Here is a 22,193-nt window from a genome sequence, read left to right on the forward strand (position 1 = left end):
GACAGACATGCCAGAAATGTGTTTTATTCGTTCAGGTGTCAATCTTCTCCCCTCCTTTGACAGGAGGTAGCCTAAATAGGCAACCTCCTGGCAACAATATTGACATTTTTTAAGTGAAGCTTTGGGACCATTTTCAGCTAAATGAACAAGCAACAATATAGTGCCTTCCTTACAAGCTTTCTCAGAGTCTGCAGCCAAGAGCAAATCGTCTACATATTGAAGCAGCGTGCAAGTAGGTGGCAATTCAAGGGTGTCGAGCTGCTCCTTTAAGGCTCTACTATAGATACTAGGGCTTTCAGTATACCCTTGAGGTGCCCTTGTGAATGTAAACGAGCGTCCCCCCAAGGTGAACGCGAACAAATACCTGCTCTCCTCATGTATCGGAATACTAAAGAAGGCGTTTTTCAAATCTACGACACTAAAGTGTGTAGCCGTAGCAGGGATCATTGTTAAGATCGTTGTTACATCAGGCACGATTGGAAATTGTGGGGCTACCACCCGGTTAATAGCACGAAGATCTATTATAAACCGGTACGGAATTGCATTGTCGCCTTTGTTATATACTGGCAAGATCGGGCTATTACATAAGCTACCTGTTATCTCTTCGATCACTCCACGATGTACAAAATCGGAGACAATGCATTTCAGAGCATGCTCACCTTCAATTGAGATTTTATATTGCGGAATGCGCGGTAGCTTAACCCCATGTTTCAAGACTATCTTAACAGGCTTGATGTGCAATATCCCGACATCATTGTCGTCTATTGCCCACAAACATTCCGGGACAATGTCAAACTCGGGAGGTAGAGGTCGGGTCAAGTACTGGGAGTTAAAGGGTTGCTGTGGTGAAACTGTTAATCTAATTCCGTCAGGGGAACAATGAATCACTGCATTCAGTTTCTTTAACAAATTCAACCCTAGCAAATTTTCTCCGCAGTTTGAAGTAAGAAGAAAAGGGCACTGGTCTGTGAAAGGACCCAAAGAAACAGATACCGGCGCAGAAACCGGACAAACAGTTGGTATACCAGAGAACCCTATAGAAACGTTTGTTTGCCCTGACAGTGGGATGTTTGGAACCCTAGAATGGTCAATGGAGCACTTTTGTGCTCCAGTGTCAATCAAGAACTGGTGTTTCCTATCCCCCACCAATAATTCAACGTAGGGGCCCTTCTGAATAACGGGAATAGGTAAAGGTTCCAAACGCTGCTTCGGGCAATCCTAGTAAGGCAGAACTTCGTCAAAGGGAAGTTCTTCAGAAAGATAGGCAGCAGAAGGGTGATCAAATATATTTCTCGAGTCCATACTCGGAGTCTGATTTTCCCGTGAAAAAGGTTGTTGTGGATCTTGTAGAAGCTGACCCCTATCAGGGCCCCCTGCTCCGGGGCGGCCCCTTGGTCGCCTACCCATACCTCCAAATGTGCCTCCTGACCTCTGACGAAGGGCTTCTCTTTTTCATTATTAACCCGATTCTCATAATATTGAGCCATATGCAAAACCTCTGACTGAGATTTCGCCTGCCAAGCGCTCTCTGAGGACATAATTTGTGACTGGATGTCGGGCAACAATCCACGTACAAATTTGTCCACAAACAACCTCTTCCCCGACTCTGTGCCTAAATCCTGTCCACTGAAGTCAGAGAACACCTGTTCAAATCTATTAAAGAATTCAGTAGTACCTTCAGTTTTCCCTTGGACGCAGGCCGTAAGCTTGTCCCAAATAATCCTTTTTTCTGGGATTATAGTTTTTAGTTTAGCAACTATTCTATCGGGTAAGGTAAGTATTACCTGGGGTGGTTTCTCACCAGCTGGTCGTTCTCCATCTATTCTAATCAGATTTACCCATGTATCCCCTAGCCCCGGCACATCATCTACTGTCCGTATCTGTTTCCATACATCAACTGGCAAAAACACTGGAAACAATAAGTCCATGTCACTTAAGGTGAACACAGAAGACTGTAAGACGGATTCTATCTCTTTATAAAACCCTGTCGGGTTTTTCCTAATATCAGGGACTGATTGTCTAATCGTGTTCACTTCCTGTCGAGAGAACGGGACGTGAACAAACTGCGATACGTAATGTGCAGGGATATCCACCGCGGGAGTACCAGCCGCCGCGTCGGCGGGGATTTCTGCTTTTGGGACAAGGGTTGGAGGGACCTCTCACATAGGCAACTGAGATATAGGGACCTCCGACCGCTTACTGAGCAATAGGGCCAAATCGAGCGCTAAAGCAGCTGTAGAAGTGTCGGGCGAAAAAGCTCTTTTACAAATACCTAATAACTCTATGGGGCAACCAACCTTCTTCCTTATACATTCCTCCTGTAAGTGCTGTACCATCACTTGGATTACCTTTCTTTGCATCTCTACCGTGTATTGACTGTATGTGTCATACACCTCATCTGGCGGTATCGATGAATCCGAGATCCATCGAATCGCGTCTTTGGTACAAATTCGTACTTCCTCAGGTGCTGATCTCCGGCACGAAAGGAACCGTTTCTGTACATATATCCTATCGTCCTCATCATCCTCGTTTTGTAACCTTTCAAAATCCCTCCTAAACTCAAACAACCTATCAACATGTCCACATACTTTCTGCTCTGTATCCCTTGAAAGTGCCAAAGCATTCAGATCTCTCACCCCTTGTGGGAGATCCGAAGTCTGCAATCTACCCCACATTACACCTAAGTGAATCCCCAGTCCTTCAATAAAAACATTTTTCTCGGGAAAATCAAGCAAATTAGATAATGTTGAAAATGCTTCAGTTTGATCACCTTTTTCCATGCAATGCTTAGCCCAAGCAAATAGTTCCTGTTTCCTGCCCGCAGGAACAGTACTACGAGTCACAATTGTTGACCCTGCACCGGGATCTGTTTTAACAAACACGGGGCTCCCCGGAATCGAAAGTGTAGGTGGACTTAACAAGGGTGCAGGGGAGAGAGGCAGGGTAATAGACAGAGGAGCGACAACCAAAGAACTAGAAGCAGTAGGCTGTGCAGGGGGAGTAGGGATAGCAACGGGAACAATAGCAGGAACGGGCAAGGTGCCCACAACAGGAGCATACGGCGGTGGCGCTGAAGAATCAGGCCTCCGTTCGTTCAATATTTTCTCAATAAACTCCTCGGAAACATGGAAATCTTTAGAGGGGTAAATTTTCTGGACCCCGAGCGAGAAAGCTCTATCCATTTTCTGGGCTTCTTCTAATCGTTTTTCCTTGTCATACAACAATGCCTTTTCGGCATTCGTTTTATGACGACGTGCATGTTTATCCCTACTTTTAAGCTGCTGCAATGCTTCCTTTTTCCAATTTTGTAACACATCAAAGGCTGCTGGCCTAGCCTTTTTCTTAAGCAAGATCGATTCTAAGTATTCAATACGGGGGATCTCAAAACTACCATTGATTGGCCACTGAAATTCAGAGGCATTTCTGGTCTGTCTGTGCCAAATGTCATTAAATACAATACTACCAATGCCATACTTACAGTACATAGTACACGCCGGCGACCCCTCCTGTGGTGCCGGACGGCCAAATTCCAAAGATTGTCGATCGCTGCGGAACAGAGCCCTAAAGCAGCTAGACAATTTCCCAGGCATTTCTCAAAGAATTGGTGTTACCTGGTCCAATAATTGTGTCTGCAGATACAATACGCCAAATTCAAATTGTCAGGGTTAAATTAAGAGCCGGGTCACGACTGCACCTGACCAAACCTAAGGAGGACCGTACGGTTTACAAAGGACTTCAACTAACGAATTTTTACCTGCGTTCGGTGGTTTCGGCAAATCTGCCCGCCTCGGATTTGGACCCTCGTCAAGATGCCGTGTCAGACCGCACGACTATCGCCCAAGGATCGGATCGTGCAGCGCTGCCGAGGTATCGCGTCTCGATCGGTCGGGCCCGCAGAATCACACCGTCCGATCCCGATTCGATAGTCTGTGTCAACCTTCAATGATCCGGCATCAATCTTGAGGGTCCCTATTCGGGCGCCAACTGTGGAAACAGAGAAATTGATATGAGGCCGGGAAGCCCAAAAGGAAACACACCAACACAGGTTACAAAGGACATACAAAGCTCTTTATTTCAAAGTTACAAAGTTACCAAAGTCAATTGACATACGAATAGCTATTCGGCCCTCTGACTAACACGCGAACCTTCAACGTAAGGTTCGCACTGAAAGTGGGAGAGACCGATCATCGGGATGCTTGGGTTTTTATACGTTTTGTCCTGCATTGGCCAGCCCTCTCGCAAGTTAACCATTCTTGGAACTGTGGCTAGGGTTCGTAGCAGGTCGAACACACAATTTACATAATTTGATCAGTTCCGCTGATACAGTTACATATTTACACACAGGTTAAAGAGAGGACAAGGGCTTAGTTCGTGACCCTAACAAGTGGCCTGCGGACATATTATTTATTCACGTGTGCGGAGGTCACCATGGCCGGAGTCTTACTCAAAATGTCATTCGGCCTCCATTTTGTGATTCAGGGTGACTTCCACACTGCAAGAGTACCTAAAATGGCGGCTAGATCCAAGATGGCGGCTTACACAATACATTAAGGTCAAGATCTTGCCGCGGAACCTATGTACATGGTATTCTTTAGACAACTTGGCGTAGGCCAACATACATTCAAACAATGCGATTGGGGTCACAATATTATATCGATTTCCACAGCTCGGGATAGATGGGCATTGACAGAGCAGCATGTAGAGCTTAGTGTAGAGGAGCAGCCAAATGCCTCTGCAGGAAGTCCCGCCCTCCTCCTTCCTATATGCTGGAAGCCAGAAATCGCGCCAGCACAACACCGGTGATTATGACTACTCCGCTGAGAGCCTTTGAGAAAATGTATCCACCAAGAAAACCCTACCTGATGTATACTCGTAGAGACGACAGTCTTTTGGAAGAGGTGAGTATGTATGGCCTGCCCCTACTATAGTGGGGGTCAGGGACTCCCTGGGCTGCTGCTTGCAGATGTGGCCCAGGTAGAGAGCAAGGGCTGTGGGCCCCCTCTGTTGCAATCAACGCTAAGCTGCACTTACTCATCAGTCTCAGTGTGGTGCGGGGAGGGCTTTAAGTGGGCCGGGGCCTGCTGGGGCTGGGCCCCAGCAGGCTCCGAAATCTCGTTTTGAGGTGGGCCCCTACCGAGGCCCACTAATCTCCACTGGCAGCCCTGGCTCCTACACGAAAAAGCTTTTTTTCTAAAGCCTGAAGCTCTCGCTCATATGCGAGAGCTTCAGGAAAAAATGCCTTTCAGCCATAATGGTGGCGCCGCACCTACGAGGCATCCCTTTCAGCAAGAGATGCCTATGGGCCGGCGCCACCATTATGGAGAAAGCGTGAGGCTGCTGGAAGCAGAGGCCTTGCTTTGTAAATACTGAAGCTACCGCAGATTCGTGGGAGTTTCAGTCTTTAGGAAAAAGGCCTCTGCTTCCAGCGCCCTCACCCTTTCAGCCTTAATGGTGATGCTGCCCCTCGCCAGCTGGCGAGGGCCACCACCACCATTAAGACGGAACAGGCAAGGAGCTATCCCCTGCCAGGCAAGCCTATAGAAAATAAATGCAGAGATCAGCAGCCTCTCCCCCACGGGGAGAGGGTGCTGATCTCTACAAAAGGCTGCCTGGCAGGGGTGCCAGTAGTGGCTAATGAGTAGCCCATTGAGCCTGGGCGTGTCAGGGGGTGTGGCCTAATGTGCCAGCAGGACCCCCACCGTTAGGTGCCACTTAAAGCTCTGGGTGTGGGCTATTGAAGCAGAGTCCAGATGTAACTGGCCCAGGTGCTACTCCCTCCTCTTACTCGTCAGCCTCAGTGTGGTGCGGGCTATTGAAGCAGAGTCCAGATGTGACTGGCCCGGGTGCTGCTCCTCTTACTCATCAGCCCCTGTGTGGTGCTGGCCATTGAAGCAGAGTCCAGATGTGACTGGCCCAGGTGCTGCTCCTCTTACCCATCAGCCTCTGTGTGGTGCGAGCTATTGAAGCAGAGTCCAAATGTGACTGGCCCAGGTGCTGCTCCTCTTACTCATCGGCTTCAGTGTGGTGTGGGCTATTGAAGCAGAGTCCAGATGTGACTGGCCCGGGTCCTGCTCCCCTTACTCATCAGCCTCTGTGTGGTGTGGGCTATTGAAGCAGAGTCCAGATGTGACTGGCCCAGGTGCTGCTCCTCTTACTCATCGGCTTCAGTGTGGTGTGGGCTATTGAAGCACAGTCCATATGTGACTGGCCCAGGTGTTGCCCCTCTTACTCATCAGCCTCTGTGTGGTGCTGGCTATTGAAACAGAGTCCAGATGTGACTGGCCCAGGTGCTCTTCTCTTACTCATCAGCCTCAGTGTGGTGCAGGCTATTGAAGCAGAGTCCAGATGTGACTGCCCAGGTGCTGCTCCTCTTACTCATCGGCTTCAGTGTGGTGCGGCTATTGAAGCAGAGTCCAGATGTGACTGCCCAGGTGCTGCTCCTCTTACTCATCGGCTTCAGTGTGGTGCGGCTATTGAAGCAGAGTCCAGATGTGACTGGCCCAGGTGATGTTCCCCTTACTCATCAGCCTCAGTGTGTTGCGGGCTATTGAAGCACAGTCCAGATGTGACCGCCCCAGCTGCTGCTCCGCTTACTCATCAGCCTCAGTGTGGTGCAGACTATTGAAGCAGAGTCCAGATGTGACTGGCCCAGGTGCTCTTCTCTTACTCATTAGCTTTTATGTGGTGCAGGCTATTGAAGCTGAGTCCAGATGTGACTGGCCCAGGTGCTGCTCCTCTTACTCATCGGCTTCAGTGTGGTGCGAGCTATTGAAGCAGAGTCCAGATGTGACTGGCCCAGGTGCTGCTCCTCTTACTCATCAGCCTCGGTGTGGTGCAGGCTAATGAAGCAGAGTCCAGATGTGACTGGCCCAGGTGCTGCTTCTCTTACTCATCAGCCTCAGTGTGGTGGGGCTACTGAAGCAGAGTCCAGATGTGACTGGCCCAGGTGCTGCTCCTCTTACTCATCGGCCTCAGTGTGGTGCGGGCTACTGAAGCAGAGTCCAGATGTGACTGGCCCGGGTGCTCTTATCTTACTCATCAGTCTCAGTCTGGTGCGGGCTACTGAAGCAGAGTCCAGATGTGACTGGCCCAGGTGCTGTTCCTCTTTACTCATCAGCCCCTGTGTGTTGCGGGCTATTGAAGCAGAGTCCAGATGTGACCGGCCCAGCTGATGCTCCTCTTACTCATCGTCCTCAGTGTGGTGCGGGCGACTGAAGCAGAGTCCAGATGTGACTGGCCCAGCTGCTGCTCCTCTTACTCATCAGCCTCAGTGTGGTGCAGGCTACTGAAGCAGAGTCCAGATGTGACTGGCCCAGGTGCTCTTCTCTTACTCATTAGCCTGTATGTGGTGCAGGCTATTGAATCTGAGTCCAGATGTGACTGGACCAGGTGCTGTTCCTCTTTACTCATCGCCCTCAGTGTGGTGCGGGCGACTGAAGCAGAGTCCAGATGTGACTGGCCCAGGTGCTGTTCCTTTTACTCATCAGCCTCAGTGTGGTGCGGGCAATTGAAGCAGAGTCCAGATGTGACTGGCCCAGCTGCTGTTCCTCTTTACTCATCAGCCCCTGTGTGGTGCGGGCAATTGAAGCAGAGTCCAGATGTGACTGGCCCAGGTGCTCTTCTTCTTACTCATCGGCCTCTGTGTGGTGCGGGCTATTGAAGCAGAGTCCAGATGTGACCGGCCCAGCTGCTGCTCCTCTTACTCATCGTCCTCAGTGTGGTGCGGGCGACTGAAGCAGAGTCCAGATGTGACTGGCCCAGCTGCTGCTCCTCTTACTCATCAGCCTCAGTGTGGTGCGGGCTATTGAAGCTGAGTCCATATGTGACTGGCCCAGGTGCTGTTCCTCTTTACTCATCGGCCTCAGTGTGGTGCGAGCTATTGAAGCAGAGTCCAGATGTGACTGGCCCAGGTGCTGCTCCTCTTACTCATCAGCCTCAGTGTAGTGCGGGCTATTGATGCAGAGTCCAGATGTGACTGGCCCAGGTGCTGCTCCTCTTTCTCATCATCCTCAGTGTGGTGCGGGCTACTGAAGCAGTGTCCAGATGTGACTGGCCCAGGTGCACTTCTCTTACTCATTAGCCTGTATGTGGTGCAGGCTATTGAAGCAGAGTCCAGATGTGACTGGCCCAGCTGCTGATCCTCTTACTCATCGGCGTCAGTGTGGTGCGGGCTAATGAAGCAGAGTCCAGATGTGACTGGCCCAGGTGCTGTTCCTTTTACTCATCAGCCTCAGTGTGGTGCGGGCTAATGAAGCAGAGTCCAGATGTGACTGGCCCAGGTGCTCTTCTTCTTACTCATCGGCCTCTGTGTGGTGCGGGCTATTGAAGCAGAGTCCAGATGTGACCGGCCCAGCTTCTGCTCCTCTTACTCATCGTCCTCAGTGTGGTGCGGGCGACTGAAGCAGAGTCCAGATGTGACTGGCCCAGGTGCTGTTCCTCTTACTCATCAGCCTCAGTGTGGTGCAGGCTACTGAAGCAGAGTCCAGATGTGACTGGCCCAGGTGCTCTTCTCTTACTCATTAGCTTTTATGTGGTGCAGGCTATTGAAGCTGAGTCCAGATGTGACTGGCCCAGGTGCTGCTCCTCTTACTCATCGGCTTCAGTGTGGTGCGAGCTATTGAAGCAGAGTCCAGATGTGACTGGCCCAGGTGCTGCTCCTCTTACTCATCAGCCTCAGTGTAGTGCGGCTACTGAAGCAGAGTCCAGATGTGACTGGCCCAGGTGCTGCTCCTCTTACTCATCAGCCTCAGTGTAGTGCGGCTACTGAAGCAGAGTCCAGATGTGACTGGCCCAGGTGCTCTTCTCTTACTCATTAGCCTGTATATGGTGCAGGCTATTGAAGCAGAGTCCAGATGTGACTGGCCCAGCTGCTGATCCTCTTACTCATCGGCGTCAGTGTGGTGCGGGCTATTGAAGCAGAGTCCAGATGTGACTGGCCCAGCTGCTGCTCCTCTTACTCATCAGCCTCAGTGTGGTGCGGGCTACTGAAGCAGAGTCCAGATGTGACTGGCCCAGGAGCTGCTCCTCTTACTCATCGGCCTCAGTGTGGTGCGGGCTACTGAAGCAGAGTCCAGATGTGACTGGCCCGGGTGCTCTTCTCTTACTCATCAGCCTCAGTGTAGTGCAGGCTACTGAAGCAGAGTCCAGATGTGACTGGCCCAGGTGCTGTTCCTCTTTACTCATCAGCCCCTGTGTGGTGCGGACTATTGAAGCAGAGTCCAGATGTGACTGGCCCAGGAGCTGCTCATCTTACTCATCGGCCTCAGTGTGGTGCGGGCTACTGAAGCAGAGTCCAGATGTGACTGGCCCGGGTGCTCTTCTCTTACTCATTAGCCTCAGTGTAGTGCAGGCTATTGAAGCAGAGTCCAGATGTGACTGGCCCAGCTGCTGCTCCTCTTACTCATCAGCCTCAGTGTGGTGCGGGCGACTGAAGCAGAGTCCAGATGTGACTGGCCCAGGTGCTGTTCCTCTTTACTCATCGGCCTCAGTGTGGTGCGGGCGACTGAAGCAGAGTCCAGATGTGACTGGCCCATGTGCTCTTCTCTTACTCATTAGCCTGTATGTGGTGCAGGCTATTGAAGCTGAGTCCAGATGTGACTGGCCCAGGTGCTGCTCCTCTTACTCATCGGCTTCAGTGTGGTGCAAGCTATTGAAGCAGAGTCCAGATGTGACTGGCCCAGGTGCTGCTCCTCTTACTCATCAGCCTCAGTGTAGTGCGGGCTATTGAAGCAGAGTCCAGATGTGACTGGCCCAGGTGATGTTCCTTTTACTCATCAGCCTCAGTGTGGTGCAGGCTACTGAAGCAGTGTCCAGATGTGACTGGCCCAGGTGCTGCTCCTCTTACTCATCAGCCTCAGTGTGGTGCAGGCTACTGAAGCAGTGTCCAGATGTGACTGGCCCAGGTGCTCTTCTCTTACTCATTAGCCTGTATGTGGTGCAGGCTATTGAAGCTAAGTCCAGATGTGACTGGCCCAGGTGCTGCTCCTCTTACTCATCGTCTTCAGTGTGGTGCGGGCTATTGAAGCAGAGTCCAGATGTGACTGGCCCAGGTGATGTTCCTTTTACTCATCAGCCTCAGTGTGGTGCGGGCTATTGAAGCAGAGTCCAGATGTGACTGGCCCAGGTGATGTTCCTTTTACTCATCAGCCTCAGTGTGGTGCGGGCTACTGAAGCAGAGTCCAGATGTGACTGGCCCAGGTGCTGCTCCTCTTACTCATCGTCTTCAGTGTGGTGCGAGCTATTGAAGCAGAGTCCAGATGTGACTGGCCCAGGTGCTGCTCCTCTTACTCATCAGCCTCAGTGTAGTGCGAGCTATTGAAGCAGAGTCCAGATGTGACTGGCCCAGGTGATGTTCCTTTTACTCATCAGCCTCAGTGTGGTGCGAGCTATTGAAGCAGAGTCCAGATGTGACTGGCCCAGGTGATGTTCCTTTTACTCATCAGCCTCAGTGTGGTGCGGGCTATTGAAGCAGAGTCCAGATGTGACTGGCCCAGGTGATGTTCCTTTTACTCATCAGCCTCAGTGTGGTGCGGGCTACTGAAGCAGAGTCCAGATGTGACTGGCCCAGGTGCTCTTCTTCTTACTCATCGGCCTCTGTGTGGTGCGGGCTATTGAAGCAGAGTCCAGATGTGACCGGCCCAGCTTCTGCTCCTCTTACTCATCGTCCTCAGTGTGGTGCGGGCGACTGAAGCAGAGTCCAGATGTGACTGGCCCAGCTGCTGCTCCTCTTACTCATCAGCCTCAGTGTGGTACAGGCTACTGAAGCAGAGTCCAGATGTGACTGGCCCAGGTGCTGCTCCTCTTACTCATCGGCTTCAGTGTGGTGCGAGCTATTGAAGCAGAGTCCAGATGTGACTGGCCCAGGTGCTGCTCCGCTTACTCATCAGCCTCAGTGTAGTGCGGCTACTGAAGCAGAGTCCAGATGTGACTGGCCCAGGTGCTCTTCTTCTTACTCATCGGCCTCTGTGTGGTGCGGGCTATTGAAGCAGAGTCCAGATGTGACCGGCCCAGCTGCTGCTCCTCTTACTCATCAGCCTCAGTGTGGTGTGGGCGACTGAAGCAGTGTCCAGATGTGACTGGCCCAGGTGCTGCTCCTCTTACTCATCAGCCTCAGTGTGTTGCAGGCTACTGAAGCAGTGTCCAGATGTGACTGGCCCAGGTGCTCTTCTCTTACTCATTAGCCTGTATGTGGTGCAGGCTATTGAAGCTGTGTCCAGATGTGACTGCCCAGGTGCTGCTGCTCTTACTCATCGGCTTCAGTGTGGTGCGGGCTATTGAAGCAGAGTCCAGATGTGACTGGCCCAGGTGCTGTTCTCTTACTCATCAGCCTCAGTGTAGTGCGGGCTATTGATGCAGAGTCCAGATGTGACTGGCCCAGGTGCTGCTCCTCTTTCTCATCATCCTCAGTGTGGTGCGGGCTACTGAAGCAGTGTCCAGATGTGACTGGCCCAGGTGCTGCTCCTCTTACTCATCAGCCTCAGTGTGGTGCAGGCTACTGAAGCAGTGTCCAGATGTGACTGGCCCAGGTGCTCTTCTCTTACTCATTAGCCTGTATGTGGTGCAGGCTATTGAAGCAGAGTCCAGATGTGACTAGCCCAGGTGCTGTTCCCCTTACTCATCAGCCTCAGTCTGGTGCGGGCTACTGAAGCAGAGTCCAGATGTGACTGGCCCAGGTGCTCTTCTTCTTACTCATCGGCCTCTGTGTGGTGCGGGCTATTGAAGCAGAGTCCAGATGTGACCGGCCCAGCTGCTGCTCCTCTTACTCATCGTCCTCAGTGTGGTGCGGGCGACTGAAGCAGAGTCCAGATGTGACTGGCCCAGGGGCTCTTCTCTTACTCATTAGCTTGTATGTGGTGCAGGCTATTGAAGCTGAGTCCAGATGTGACTGGCCCAGGTGCTGTTCCTCTTACTCATCAGCTTCAGTGTGGTGCGAGCTATTGAAGCAGAGTCCAGATGTGACTGGCCCAGGTGCTGCTCCGCTTACTCATCAGCCTCAGTGTAGTGCGGCTACTGAAGCAGAGTCCAGATGTGACTGGCCCAGGTGATGTTCCTTTTACTCATCAGCCTCAGTGTGGTGCAGGCTATTGAAGCACAGTCCAGATGTGACTGGCCCAGGTGCTCTTCTCTTACTCATTAGCCTGTATGTGGTGCAGGCTATTGAAGCAGAGTCCAGATGTGACTGGCCCGGGTGCTCTTCTCTTACTCAGCAGTCTCAGTCTGGTGCGTGCTATTGAAGCAGAGTCCAGATGTGACTGGCCCAGCTGATGCTCCTCTTACTCATCGTCCTCAGTGTGGTGCGGGCGACTGAAGCAGAGTCCAGATGTGACTGGCCCAGGTACTCTTCTCTTACTCATCAGCCTTGGTGTGGTGCATGCTATTGAAGCAGAGTCCAGATGTGACTGGCCCGGGTGCTCTTCTCTTACTCATCAGCCTCAGTCTGGTGTGGGCTATTGAAGCAGAGTCCAGATGTGACTGGCCCAGCTGCTGCTCCTCTTACTCATCAGCCTCAGTGTGGTGCAGGCTACTGAAGCAGAGTCCAGATGTGACTGCCCAGCTGCTGCTCCTCTTACTCATCAGCCTCAGTGTGGTGCGGGCGACTGAAGCAGAGTCCAGATGTGACTGGCCCAGGTACTGCTCCTCTTACTCATCAGCCCCTGTGTGGTGCGGGCTATTGAAGCAGAGTCCAGATGTGACTGGCCCAGGTGCTGCTCCTCTTACTCATCGGCCTCAGTGTGGTGCGGGCTATTGAAGCAGAGTCCAGATGTGACTGGCCCGGGTGCTCTTCTCTTACTCATCAGCCTCAGTGTAGTGCGGGCTACTGAAGCAGAGTCCAGATGTGACTGGCCCGGGTGCTCTTCTCTTACTCATCAGCCTCAGTGTGGTGCGGGCGACTGAAGCAGAGTCCAGATGTGACTGGCCCAGCTGATGCTCCTCTTACTCATCAGCCTCAGTGTAGTGCGGGCTATTGAAGCAGAGTCCAGATGTGACTGGCCCAGCTGCTGCTCCTCTTACTCATCAGCCTCAGTGTGGTGCGGGCTAATGAAGCAGAGTCCAGATGTGACTGGGCCAGGTGCTGCTTCTCTTACTCATCGGCCTCAGTGTGGTGCGGGCGACTGAAGCAGAGTCCAGATGTGACTGGCCCAGCTGCTGCTCCTCTTACTCATCAGCCTCAGTGTGGTACAGGCTACTGAAGCAGAGTCCAGATGTGACTGGCCCATGTGCTCTTCTCTTACTCATTAGCTTGTATGTGGTGCAGGCTATTGAAGCTGAGTCCAGATGTGACTGGCCCAGGTGCTGCTCCTCTTACTCATCAGCCTCAGTGTAGTGCGGCTACTGAAGCAGAGTCCAGATGTGACTGGCCCAGGTGCTGCTCCTCTTACTCATCAGCCTCAGTGTAGTGCGGCTACTGAAGCAGAGTCCAGATGTGACTGGCCCGGGTGCTCTTCTCTTACTCATCAGCCTCAGTGTAGTGCGGGCTACTGAAGCAGAGTCCAGATGTGACTGGCCCAGGTGCTGTTCCTCTTTACTCATCAGCCCCTGCGTGGTGCAGGCTACTGAAGCAGAGTCCAGATGTGACTGGCCCAGGTGCTGTTCGTCTTACTCATCAGCCTCTGTGTGGTGTGGGCTATTGAAGCAGAGTCCAGATGTGACTGGCCTAGGTGCTCTTCTCTTACTCATTAGCCTGTATGTGGTGCAGGCTATTGAAGCAGAGTCCAGATGTGACTGCCCAGGTGCTGCTCCTCTTACTCATCGGCTTCAGTGTGGTGCGGGCGACTGAAGCAGAGTCCAGATGTGACTGGCCCAGGTGCTGCTGCTCTTACTCATCGCCCTCAGTGTGGTGCGGGCTACTGAAGCAGAGTCCAGATGTAACTGCCCCAGGTGCTGCTCCTCTTACTCATCAGCCTCTTTGTGGTGTGGGCTATTGATGCAGAGTCCAGATGTGACTGGCCCAGGTGCTCTTCTCTTACTCATCAGCCTCAAGCAGAGTCCAGATGTGACTGCCCAGGTGCTGCTGCTCTTACTCATCGGCTTCAGTGTGGTGCAAGCTATTGAAGCAGAGTCCAGATGTGACTGGCCCAGGTGCTGCTCCTCTTACTCATCAGCCTCTTTGTGGTGTGGGCTATTGATGCAGAGTCCAGATGTGACTGGCCCAGGTGCTCTTCTCTTACTCATCAGCCTCAAGCAGAGTCCAGATGTGACTGCCCAGGTGCTGCTGCTCTTACTCATCGGCTTCAGTGTGGTGCGGCTATTGAAGCAGAGTCCAGATGTGACTAGCCCAGGTGCTGTTCCCCTTACTCATCAGCCTCAGGGTGGTGCGGGCTATTGAAGCAGAGTCCAGATGTGACTGGCCCAGGTGCTCTTCTCTTACTCATTAGCCTGTATGTGGTGCAGGCTATTGAAGCTAAGTCCAGATGTGACTGGCCCAGGTGCTGCTCCTCTTACTCATCAGCCTCAGTGTAGTGCGGGCTATTGAAGCAGAGTCCAGATGTGACTGGCCCAGGTGATGTTCCTTTTACTCATCAGCCTCTGTGTAGTGCGGGCTATTGAAGCAGAGTCCAGATGTGACTGGCCCAGGTGCTGCTCCTCTTACTCATCAGCCTCAGTGTAGTGCGGGCTATTGAAGCAGAGTCCAGATGTGACTGGCCCAGGTGATGTTCCTTTTACTCATCAGCCTCTGTGTGGTGCAGGCTATTGAAGCAGAGTCCAGATGTGACTGGCCCAGGTGCTGCTCCTCTTACTCATCAGCCTCTGTGTGGTGCGGGCTATTGAAGCAGAGTACAGATGTTACTGGCCCAGGTGCTGTTCCTCTTTACTCATCAGCCTCTGTGTGGTGCGGGCTATTGAAGCAGAGTCCAGATGTGACTGGCCCAGGTGCTGCTCCTCTTACTCATCAGCCTCAGTGTGGTGCAGGCTACTGAAGCAGTGTCCAGATGTGACTGGCCCAGGTGCTCTTCTCTTACTCATTAGCCTGTATGTTTTGCAGGCTATTGAAGCTAAGTCCAGATGTGACTGGCCCAGGTGCTGCTCCTCTTACTCATCGGCTTCAGTGTGGTGCGAGCTATTGAAGCAGAGTCCAGATGTGACTGGCCCAGGTGCTGCTCCTCTTACTCATCAGCCTCAGTGTAGTGCGGGCTATTGATGCAGAGTCCAGATGTGACTGGCCCAGGTGCTGCTCCTCTTTCTCATCATCCTCAGTGTGGTGCGGGCTATTGAAGCAGAGTCCAGATGTGACTGGCCCAGGTGCTGTTCCTCTTTACTCATCAGCCTCTGTGTGGTGCGGGCTATTGAAGCAGAGTCCAGATGTGACTAGCCCAGGTGCTGTTCCCCTTACTCATCAGCCTCAGTGTGGTGCGGGCTATTGAAGCAGAGTCCAGATGTGACTGGCCTAGGTGGTCTTCTCTTACTCATTAGCCTGTATGTGGTGCAGGCTATTGAAGCAGAGTCCAGATGTGACTGCCCAGGTGCTGCTGCTCTTACTCATCGGCTTCAGTGTGGTGCGGGCTATTGAAGCAGAGTCCAGATGTGACTGGCCCAGGTGCTGTTCCTCTTTACTCATCAGCCTCTGTGTGGTGCGGGCTATTGAAGCAGAGTCCAGATGTGACTGGCCCAGGTGCTGCTCCTCTTACTCATTGGCTTCAGTGTGGTGCGGGCTATTGAAGCAGAGTCCAGATGTGACTGGCCCAGGTGCTGCTCCTCTTACTCATCAGCCTCAGTGTGGTGCGGGCTACTGAAGCAGAGTGCAGATGTGACTGGCCCAGGTGCTGCTCCTCTTACTCATCAGCCTCAGTGCGGTGCAGGCTACTGAAGCAGTGTCCAGATGTGACTGGCCCAGGTGCTCTTCTCTTACTCATTAGCCTGTATGTGGTGCAGGCTATTGAAGCTAAGTCCAGATGTGACTGGCCCAGGTGCTGCTCCTCTTACTCATCGTCTTCAGTGTGGTGCGAGCTATTGAAGCAGAGTCCAGATGTGACTGGCCCAGGTGCTGCTCCTCTTACTCATCAGCCTAAGTGTAGTGCGGGCTATTGAAGCAGAGTCCAGATGTGACTGGCCCAGGTGATGTTCCTTTTACTCATCAGCCTCAGTGTGGTGCAGGCTATTGAAGCAGAGTCCAGATGTGACTGGCCCAGGTGCTGCTCCTCTTACTCATCAGCCTCTGTGTGGTGCGGGCTATTGAAGCAGAGTACAGATGTTACTGGCCCAGGTGCTGTTCCTCTTTACTCATCAGCCTCTGTGTGGTGTTAGGAAAATGTGTCCTTACCTACTGAGTCCCTCAGCAGCTTTGCTGGATTTCTAGGATTTTTATTTTCACCTTGTAAGAGTGTGAGCCTTTTTTTCCACTCTTACATGTGTTTTGCTGTGTGTGTTTTACATTTTTGTATTCATGGACTGTGGAGCCTCACCTACTCCATAGGCATCATCTTTTAACTATGTGTCACACAACATTTTTAGTGCAGTGACTCAGGGTTGTCTTTTTCAGACTTCCCACTCTGAACTCCATTTTCTGAGACTGACCACTGTCTCTCAGAACATGTAAAGTTGCCATTGACTTTATTTAGTCTTTTTAAATTCATCAGACATTCTATTGGCCAATTAGCACTCCCCAGTCTTCAGGGAACTAGAAACGCCAGGTCAGGGAATTCATTAATTGATCTCCTATCATGCTTACCGGAGACTGGCCTCTAAGCACGGGGCAGGGATTCCAACCTGTGCTGCTGTGCCTTGTGTGGCTTCCAAGAAAAGTGCACTGCCCCGGAGCCGTCCCCCTGGCCCTGAGCTATCCTCCTGGCCCCTGACCTATCATCCTGCCCCCTGAGCTATCCTCCTGGCCCCTGAGCCACCCTCCTGGCCCCTGAGCTATCCTCCTGGACCCTGATCCGTCCCCTGTCCCATGGGCTATGCTCCTGGCCCCTGAGCTATCCTCCTGGGCACTGGGCCATCCTCCGAGCCCCTGAGCTGTCCCCCTGTCCCCTGGGCTATCCTCCTGGCCCCTGAGCTATCCTCATGGACCTTGAGCCGTTCCCCTTGCCCCTGAGCTATCCTCCTGGCCCCTGACCTATCATCCTGCCCCCTGAGCTATTCTCATGGCCCCTGAGCCTTCCTCCTGGCCCCTGAGCTATCCTCCTGGACCATGAGCTGCCCCCTGTCCCCCGGGCTATCCTCCTGGCCCCTGAGATATCGTCCTGGGCCCTGGGCCATCCTCCTAGCCCCTGAGCTGTCCCCCTGTCCCTGGGCTATTCTCCTGGCCCCTGAGCCCCTGGGCCATCCTCCTGACCACTTAGCTATCCTCCTGGCCCCTGAGCCACCCACCTGCCCCCTGAGCTGTCCCCCTGGCCCCTGAGCTATCCTCCTGGCCACTGAGCTATCCTCCTGGCCCCTGAGCTATCCTCCTTGCCCCTGAGCTATCCTCCTGGACCCTGAGCCATCCCCCTGTCCCTTGCGCTATCCCCCTGTCCCCTGAGCTACCCCCCTGGCCCCTGAGCCATCCTCTTGGACCCTGAGCCATCCTCCTGGCCCCTGAGCTATCCCCCTGGCCCCTGAGCCATACTCCTGGCCCGGAGTTGTCCTCCTGGCCCTGAGTCATCCTCCTAGCTGCTGAGCTGTCCCCCTGTCCCCTGAGCTATCCTCCTGGCCCTGAGCTATCCTCCAGGCCGTGGGCCATCCTCCTGGCCCCTAAGTTATCCTCCTGGCCCCATAGCCATATTCCTGGCCCCTGAGCTATCCTCCTGGACCCTGAATCTGCCCCCTGGCCCTTGAGCTGTTCCCCTGGCCCCTGCACCATCCCCCCTGGCCCCTGAGCCATCCCCCTGGCCTCTGAGCAATCCTCCTGGCCCCTGAGCTATCCCCCTGGCCCCTGAGCTATCCCCTGGGGCCCTGAGCTACCCTCCTGGATGTTGAGCCGTCCCCCTGGCCCCTGAGCTGTCCCCCTGGCCCTTGAGATATCCCCTGTCCCCTGAGCTATCCCCCGGCCCCTGAGCTATCCCCCTGGCCCTTGCACTCTCTTCCTGGACCCTGGGCCATCCTCCTAGCCCCTGAGCTGTCCCCCTGTCCCTGGGCTATTCTCCTGGCCCCTGAGCCCCTGGGCCATCCTCCTGACCCCTGAGCTATCCTCCTGGCCCCTGAGCCACCCACCTGCCCCCTGAGCTGTCCCCCTGGCCCCTGAGCTATCCTCCTGGCCACTGAGCTATCCTCCTGGCCCCTGAGCTATCCTCCTGGCCCCTGAGCTATCCTCCTGGACCCTGAGCCATCCCCCTGTCCCCTGCACCATCCCCCTGGCCCCTGAGCCACCCCCTGGCCTCTGAGCAATCCTCCTGGCCCCTGAGCTATCCCCCTGGCCCCTGAGCTATCCCCTGGGGCCCTGAGCTACCCTCCTGGATGTTGAGCCGTCCCCCTGGCCCCTGAGCTGTCCCCCTGGCCCTTGAGATATCCCCTGGCCCCTGAGCTATCCCCCGGCCCCTGAGCTATCCCCCTGGCCCTTGCACTCTCTTCCTAGACCCTGGGCCATCCTCCTAGCCCCTGAGCTGTCCCCCTGTCCCTGGGCTATTCTCCTGGCCCCTGAGCCCCTGGGCCATCCTCCTGACCCCTGAGCTATCCTCCTGGCCCCTGAGCCACCCACCTGCCCCCTGAGCTGTCCCCCTGGCCCCTGAGCTATCCTCCTGGCCACTGAGCTATCCTCCTGGCCCCTGAGCTATCCTCCTGGCCCCTGAGCTATCCTCCTGGACCCTGAGCCATCCCCCTGTCCCTTGCGCTATCCCCCTGTCCCCTGAGCTACCCCCCTGTCCCCTGAGCCATCCTCTTGGACCCTGAGCCATCCTCCTGGCCCCTGAGCTATCCCCCTGGCCCCTGAGCCATACTCCTGGCCCGGAGTCGTCCTCCTGGCCCTGAGTCATCCTCCTAGCTGCTGAGCTGTCCCCCTGTCCCCTGAGCTATCCTCCTGGCCCTGAGCTATCCTCCAGGCCGTGGGCCATCCTCCTGGCCCCTGAGTTATCCTCCTGGCCCCATAGCCATATTCCTGGCCCCTGAGCTATCCTCCTGGACCCTGAGCTGCCCCCTGGCCCTTGAGCTGTTCCCCTGGCCCCTGCACCATCCCCCTGGCCCCTGAGCCATCCCCCTGGCCTCTGAGCAATCCTCCTGGCCCCTGAGCTATCCCCCTGGCCCCTGAGCTATCCCCTGGGGCCCTGAGCTACCCTCCTGGATGTTGAGCCGTCCCCCTGGCCCCTGAGCTGTCCCCCTGGCCCTTGAGATATCCCCTGGCCCCTGAGCTATCCCCCGGCCCCTGATCTATCCCCCTGGCCCTTGCGCTATCCCCCTGTCCCCTGAGCTACCCCCCTGGCCCCTGAGCCATCCTCTTGGACCCTGAGCCATCCTCCTGGCCCCTGAGCTATCCCCCTGGCCCCTGAGCCATACTCCTGGCCCGGAGTCGTCCTCCTGGCCCTGAGTCATCCTCCTAGCCCCTGAGCTGTCCCCCTGTCCCTGGGCTATTCTCCTGGCCCCTGAGCCCCTGGCCCATCCTCCTGACCCCTGAGCTATCCTCCTGGCCCCTGAGCCACCCACCTGCCCCCTGAGCTGTCCCCCTGGCCCCTGAGCTATCCTCCTGGCCACTGAGCTATCCTCCTGGCCCCTGAGCTATCCTCCTGGCCCCTGAGCTATCCTCCTGGACCCTGAGCCATCCCCCTGTCCCCTGCACCATCCCCCTGGCCCCTGAGCCACCCCCTGGCCTCTGAGCAATCCTCCTGGCCCCTGAGCTATCCCCCTGGCCCCTGAGCTATCCCCTGGGGCCCTGAGCTACCCTCCTGGATGTTGAGCCGTCCCCCTGGCCCCTGAGCTGTCCCCCTGGCCCTTGAGATATCCCCTGGCCCCTGAGCTATCCCCCGGCCCCTGAGCTATCCCCCTGGCCCTTGCACTCTCTTCCTAGACCCTGGGCCATCCTCCTAGCCCCTGAGCTGTCCCCCTGTCCCTGGGCTATTCTCCTGGCCCCTGAGCCCCTGGGCCATCCTCCTGACCCCTGAGCTATCCTCCTGGCCCCTGCGCCACCCACCGGCCCCCTGAGCTGTCCCCCTGGCCCCTGAGCTATCCTCCTGGCCACTGAGCTATCCTCCTGGCCCCTGAGCTATCCTCCTGGCCCCTGAGCTATCCTCCTGGACCCTGAGCCATCCCCCTGTCCCTTGTGCTATCCCCCTGTCCCCTGAGCTAACCCCCTGGCCCCTGAGCCATCCTCTTGGACCCTGAGCCATCCTCCTGGCCCCTGAGCTATCCCCCTGGCCCCTGAGCCATACTCCTGGCCCGGAGTCGTCCTCCTGGCCCTGAGTCATCCTCCTAGCTGCTGAGCTGTCCCCCTGTCCCCTGAGCTATCCTCCTGGCCCTGAGCTATCCTCCAGGCCGTGGGCCATCCTCCTGGCCCCTGAGTTATCCTCCTGGCCCCATAGCCATATTCCTGGCCCCTGAGCTATCCTCCTGGACCCTGAGCTGCCCCCTGGCCCTTGAGCTGTTCTCCTGGCCCCTGCACCATCCCCCTGGCCCCTGAGCCATCCCCCTGGCCTCTGAGCAATCCTCCTGGCCCCTGAGCTATCCCCCTGGCCCCTGAGCTATCCCCTGGGGCCCTGAGCTACCCTCCTGGATGTTGAGCCGTCCCCCTGGCCCCTGAGCTGTCCCCCTGGCCCTTGAGATATCCCCTGGCCCCTGAGCTATCCCCCGGCCCCTGATCTATCCCCCTGGCCCTTGCGCTATCCCCCTGTCCCCTGAGCTACCCCCCTGGCCCCTGAGCCATCCTCTTGGACCCTGAGCCATCCTCCTGGCCCCTGAGCTATCCCCCTGGCCCCTGAGCCATACTCCTGGCCCGGAGTCGTCCTCCTGGCCCTGAGTCATCCTCCTAGCTGCTGAGCTGTCCCCCTGTCCCCTGAGCTATCCTCCTGGCCCTGAGCTATCCTCCAGGCCGTGGGCCATCCTCCTGGCCCCTGAGTTATCCTCCTGGCCCCATAGCCATATTCCTGGCCCCTGAGCTATCCTCCTGGACCCTGAGCTGCCCCCTGGCCCTTGAGCTGTTCCCCTGGCCCCTGCACCATCCCCCTGGCCCCTGAGCCATCCCCCTGGCCTCTGAGCAATCCTCCTGGCCCCTGAGCTATCCCCCTGGCCCCTGAGCTATCCCCTGGGGCCCTGAGCTACCCTCCTGGATGTTGAGCCGTCCCCCTGGCCCCTGAGCTGTCCCCCTGGCCCTTGAGATATCCCCTGGCCCCTGAGCTATCCCCCGGCCCCTGATCTATCCCCCTGGCCCTTGCACTCTCTTCCTGGACCCTGAGCCATCCTCCTGGCCTCTGAGCTATCCCCCTGGCCCCTGAGCTATCCCCTGGCCCCCGAGCTATTACCTTGGTCCCTAAGCTATCCCCCTGACCCCTGAGCCATCCTCCTGTCTCCTGAGCTATCCCCAGGCCCTTGGGCCATCCTCCTGGCCTCTGAGCTATCCTCCTGTCCCCTGAGCCATCCTCCTGGCCCCTGAGCTATCCACCTGGAGCCTGAGCTATCCTCCTGGCCCCTGAGCTATCCCCCTGGCCCCTGAGCCATCCTCCCGGCCCCTGAGCTATCCCCAGGCCCTTGGGCTATTCTCCTGGCCCCTGAGCTATCCTCCTGGCCCCTGAGCCACCCACCTGCCCCCTGAGCTGTCCCCCTGGCCCCTGAGCTATCCTCCTGGCCACTGGGCTATCCTCCTGGCCCCTGAGCTATCCTCCTGGCCCCTGAGCTATCCTCCTGGACCCTGAGCCATCCCCCTGTCCCTTGCGCTATTCCCCTGTCCCCTGAGCTACCCCCCTGGCCCCTGAGCCATCCTCTTGGACCATGAGCCATCCTCCTGACCCCTGAGCTATCCCCCTGGCCCCTGAGCCATACTCCTGGCCCGGAGTCGTCCCCCTGGCCCTGAGTCATCCTGCTAGCTGCTGAGCTGTCCCCCTGTCCCCTGAGCTATCCTCCTGGCCCTGAGCTATCCTCCAGGCCGTGGGCCATCCTCCTGGCCCCTGAGTTATCCTCCTGGCCCCATAGCCATATTCCTGGCCCCTGAGCTATCCTCCTGGACCCTGAGCTGCCGCCTGGCCCTTGAGCTGTTCCCCTGGCCCCTGCACCATCCCCCCTGGCCCCTGAGCCATCCCCCTGGCCTCTGAGCAATCCTCCTGGCCCCTGAGCTATCCCCCTGGCCCCTGAGCTATCCC

The sequence above is a fragment of the Ambystoma mexicanum genome, chromosome 7p (genome assembly GCF_040938575.1).
Source record: "Ambystoma mexicanum isolate Mex_15411 chromosome 7p, UKY_AmexF1_1, whole genome shotgun sequence".
In the NCBI taxonomy this organism is placed as follows: Eukaryota; Metazoa; Chordata; class Amphibia; order Caudata; family Ambystomatidae; genus Ambystoma; species Ambystoma mexicanum.